Below are 5,709 nucleotides of genomic sequence, written 5' to 3' on the forward strand. Positions count from 1 at the left end.
TGCTAGTAGTAGTGCTATGGGGGTTGTATTAAGCCAAGAAGGTAAGCCTATTGCATATTTTAGTGAAAATTTTAATGATGCAAAAAAGAAGTATTATGTTTATGATCAAGAGTTCTATGCAATAGTTCAAGCCTTAAACAAATGGAGGCATTATTTATTGCCAAAGGAATTTGTTTTATATACTGATCACCAAGAATTATAGTACCTAAATAGCCAAGGTAAATTGAATCAGAGGCATATGAAGTGAGTAGAGTTCTTGCAGAAGTATACATTTGTGTTGAAGCATAGAAGTGGAAAATCTAACAGGGTTGTAGATGCACTAAGTAGGAGACAGTTGTTGCTTAAAGTAATGCAGGTTGAAGTAGTTGGGTTTGATGAACTCAAGAATCTTTACCCTGAGGATCCTGATTTTTTTGAAGCATGGAAAGCTTGTAAAGAACCTGTTGCTATAGACAGAACTAAGTGGTTAGACTATCTAATTCATGATGGTATGTTATTCAAGGGTAGTCAATTGTGCATTCCAAGGAGTTCCATGAGGGAAAATCTAATTAAGGAGAAACATAGTAGAGGGATGGCAGGACACTTTGGTCAAGATCAGACCATTGCCATTTTTAGAGAACATTATTTTTGGCCTCAAATTTCACAAGCTGTGAAGAAGTTTGTATAGAGTTGTCAGATTTGTCAAATTGCAAAGGGATTTAGTCACAATACTAGACTATATCAACCATTTCTTTTTCCATCAAAGCCATGGGAGGAAATAATTATGGATTTTTTTCTTGGATTGCCAAGGATACAAAGGGGTAATGACTCAGTATTTGTGGTGGTTGATAGGTTCTTCAAATGGCACATTTCATTCCATGCCATAAAACTCATGATGTTGTCCATATTGCAGACTTGTTTTTCAAAGAGGTGGTAAGACTACATGGTCTCCCAAGGAGTATAGTTTCTCGCAGAGATACTAAATTTGTGGGATATTTCTGGAGAACATTATGGAAGAAGTTGAGAATATATTTGAAATTCAGTTCCACACATCACCCGCAGACTGATGGCCAAACAGAAGTGGTAAATAGAAGTTTGAGAAATTTATTGAGATGTTTAGTTGGGGATAAGCCCAAGGGATGGAATTTGATTCTACCACAAGAAAAATTTGCTTAAAATAACTCTATAAATAGGAGTATAGGTAAATCACCATTCCAAATTGTATATGGACGTAACCTAAGGACTGCACCAAAATTGAGGAAGATAGAGCAAGGGGAGAGGACAAGTGCTGAAGCTAAAGAATTTGTTGAACATATCAAGCATCTACATGAGGAGGTTCAGACACACATTACCAAAATGAATCAAGAGTATAAAGCTAGGGCTGATCAAAGGAGAAGACACAAGGAATTCCAAGTAGGGGATCTAGTTATGGTACACTTAAGCAAAGAAATATTTCCAGCCGGTACTTACAACAAATTGAAGATGAAGAAATTTGGCCCCTACAAAATTTTGAAGAAACATGACTTAGGAAATGCATATGAAGTAGAGTTGCCAAATGGAATTCACATTTTTCCTATTTTCAACATTGCAGACTTAACAAAGTATCATGATGATGGTGCAGATGAGGAGCCGATGTTAGAGCCATGTCCAATTCCTGCTTCTAAGAAGGAGGAGATAGAAGACATTCTAGATCATCATGTGGGCAGGAGTACCAAAAATAGGTAGTATGAAGAGTATCTAGTCAAGTGGAAAGGACAGTCGAGAGAGGACTCAACTTAGATATCAATAGCTGAGGTTTCCCATTTGGGATTTCCTCTACCATTCATAAAGTGACAGGGTCACTTTTCAATCTACCCTGGGTGTTTGATGCAAGAGCATCCAACGGTATAAGGGCAATCCTGTATCATCCAAAAAAATGTACTTAGACTTGATTTTTTTTTTTGTGTGTTTTCATTTCTAGATAACCATTTGGGTCAAATAAAGGATTCAACTCTCACAGTTCCACTATTAGTGTTCTGGGTTAGAGTTTTTAATCACCTTGGGATACATGTAAATTTCAAAAAAATAAGAGTATGTAATTGAGCCATCATTTTGGTGAACAGAAGGTGTAAATTTTTCAAATGATTATCATTGTAATTTAGAGCATTCTAGAAAAAGAATCAAGTGAAAAGGCCCCACAGTTTGAAAGTTATTGCAGTTTTTCAATTTCTAGAGACATCCTAAGAATGCCTCAAAGTTAGGTTAGGGGCACTAGATGAACTTTACTAGTGCCAAAAAATGGAAGATAAGAAAAGATATCCATAGGACTATAGAGCACTTCGAGAGCTTTCTAAAAAGGTAAACAATTCATCAATTGGAGCTACGGTTCAAAAGTTATGCCTCCCGAAAGTTCGGTTACCATTTTTGGATTCTTCTAATTTTGTGCTTACGTCTAATGCAACTTCTGGAGCCTTCTATTTGGTTGGTGGATGCCAACTAGCACTATCTAGAATGTATTCCTAATCCTTAACCCTCCGAGGTCTATTTAATAAGATTTATAGCATTGTAAAAGATAGTTCGGAGTGGAGTTTGAGATAAGGTACTAAGAGAAGAATTTATCTCTAGATTTATTCTATTGTAAGCCCTTAGGGCATGTTTTGAAGTCTATTTTCTCTATACTAAATGTATTAGTATATTTACATAGTTAATAAGGTTTTCCCCTTTCCTTTTGTGTCCATTCTATGCTTGGGTTGTGTCCCCATCAAGTGGTATTAGAGCTAATTTTCCATAGTGTGTAGACAGAGCACCGACTGTGAGGCAATTTGCACCAGGACTGTGTGCTTGTGGGTTTGAGTTAAGAATATGCCTCCATGAAGAGAGCCTTGTGGAAGGGCTGGAGCTATTAATATTAAGGAGTTTAGAGTCCTCCAAAGGCAGGTACAAGCGTTGTAGGAGGAGCTCCGTAGAGGAAGAAATGTTGCCGCAGGCAACGAAAGTGAGGACGATAATGAAGAAGAAGAAATTGGACCAGAAGGAGAATTTGATGAGGAAGTTCTGAATCAGGTAGAGGAAAGGCCTTTTAGGGCCATTACTAAGTTTGGAAAAAGACCTACAATTGATGTGGGTGTATTTTCAAGAAATTTGAAACCAAATGAGTTGACCGGTTGGATCATTGAACTGGAAGAATACTTTGATTATGAGGATATCAGGGACCCAAATAGGGTTTAGTTTGCAAAGGCCAAACTGAAAGGAAATGCCAAAATTTGGTGACAAGAGGTTCAACTGGAGAGAAATAGAAGAGGAAAGGATAAGATCACAAGGTGGGATCGCATGGTGAACAAACTAAAGATGCATTTTATTCCTATTGACGACGAGCTGGATTTGTTTAAGAAGATGCATGGGTTAAAGCAAGCAGGAAAATCAATCCAAGAATATACATAGGAGTTTTACCAACTTTTGATTAGAGCAGGGCATGCAGAAGCAAATAAGAAGAAGGTTGCTCGTTATATCAGTGGGTTGTGACCTAGCATCTAGGAGGAATTAAGCCTGGTAAGATTGACTAGCATTGAAGAGGCATAAAAGATTTTCCTACGAGTTGAAGCGAAGCTAAATAAGAGGTTTGAAGGGAGACAAAGAGGGTGTAGTCAAGGAGGAAGGGGTAGTGGTAGGTGATCTTGAGGCCAAAATGAAACCCAAAAGAAAAATGAAGATGTGGGTACTAGCAGGACCCAAAGGAACAAGGGTTTCAACCGCTCTCATGATAAAGACTTTGGAAATCAGAGAGGAAGAGGTAGAGGACATGGACAAGGAAGAGGAGGCTTTCATGGTACCTACTTCCATTGCAATGAAGAAGGTCATCATGCCTTTGAATTGCCTCAATGAGAAGGGAGGACAGATAAGAGAGCTAAGGGTCAATCTAGGGTTGCTCATGTGGATGAGGATGCACAATCATCACATTCAGAGGATGCAAAAAGAGGAGAAACTTTAGTAAATGAAAGGGTCCTACTAAGTGGTGAGATTGAACTAGGACAAAGGAGGAGTCTATTTCATACCAGGTGCAAGTGTAAGGATAAATTTTGTGATGTGATCATTGATGGTGGTAGCACTAATAACTTGGTATCAAAGGAGATGGTCTCTAAGCTAAAGCTCAAGAAGAAGAAACACCCCTAGCCCTATTGGATTGCTTGGGTGAAAGATGATCATAAGGTACTGGTAAGTGAACAATGTTTAGTGAAATTCAAAATTGGGAGTTACCATGATGAAGTTCTCTGTGATGTTATTCCAATAGATGTTTGCCATCTATTATTGGTTAGACCATGGAAGTTTGATAGGCATGCAGTACATGATGGTAATGAAAACACATATTCTCTAACAAAGGATGGAGTTCACCACAAACTAGAGCCCATGAAAAAGGAAGGCAAAAAGGTATGTAGCGGTGCTAGGATTTGTCTTGTCGATGGAAGGAAGTTTTTAGATGGAATGAAACATCAGCGTATGTGTTATGCTTTGATCCCTAGGAAAGATAAAGAAGGTAGTAATGAAATACCACTTGAAGTTTCAGATCTACTAGGTGATTTTGGAGATATCATCTCTGATAACATTCTAGAAGGATTGCCACGGGTAAGGCAAATCAATCATCAAATAGATTTAATTCTAGGAGCTATTTTTGCTAACGAGGCTGCTCACAGGATAACTCCTACTAAAACTGAAGAGCTAAATAGACAAGTTCAGGAGCTATTGAGGAAGGGCTTGATTCGACAGAGCTTGAGTCCATGTGCAGTACCTGCAGTACTGGGACCAAAGAAGGATGCAGAGTGGAGGATTTGTATAGACTCTCAAGCTATAAATAGGATAACCATCAAGTATCAGTTTCCTTTTCCAAGAATGGATGATCTTATGGACTACTTGAGTGGAGCTTAGTACTTCACAAAGATAGATCTCAAGAGTGGCTATCATCAGATATGGATTTGAGAAGGAGATGAGTGGAAAATAGCCTTGAAGAACAAGGAGGGTCTTTATGAGTGGTTAGTCATGCCCTTTGGATTGATGAATGCCCCAAGCACCTTCATGCGGCTTATCAATGAGGTACTTAAGAAGTTCTTGGGAAAATTTGTTATTGTCTATTTGGATGATATTTTAATTTTCAACAAGACTTTGGAAGAACATTTATTGCATATTCATAGTCTCATTGAAAGGTTAAGGGAAGAGAAACTATTAATTAATCTGAAGAAGTGTATGTTTTTAAAAATGGAGTTAGTCTACTTGAGGTTTGTTATATCACCCAAAGGTCTCAAAATGGATCCAGAGAAGGTAAAAGCCATCTTGGAATGGCGTACTCCAAGGTCTACTACTAAGGTAAGATCATTTCATGGTTTGGTTAGTTTTTACAGGAAGTTCATTAAGAATTTCAATAGCATATGTGCACCCTTGACTGACACAATAAGAGGGGATAGAAAAGAGTTCAAATGGACTGTGGTAGCTGTGAGAAGTTTTGAATTGTTGAAGAAGAAGGTGACAGAACAACCTGTGTTGGCACTTCCAAATTTTAGAAAGTTGTTCCAGGTGGATTGTGATGCTAGTGGCAATGCTATTTGGGTTGTATTAAGCCAAGAAGGTAACCCTATTGCATATTTTAGTGAAAAATTGAATGATGCAAAAAAGAAGTATTATGTTTATGATCAAGAGTTCTATGCAATAGTTCAAGCCTTAAAGAAATGGAGGCATTATTTATTGAAAATGAATTTTTTTTCT

This window comes from Cupressus sempervirens, chromosome 4 (assembly GCF_028749045.1).
Source record: "Cupressus sempervirens isolate cs-2001-9-10 chromosome 4, ASM2874904v1, whole genome shotgun sequence".
NCBI lineage: Eukaryota > Viridiplantae > Streptophyta > Pinopsida > Cupressales > Cupressaceae > Cupressus > Cupressus sempervirens.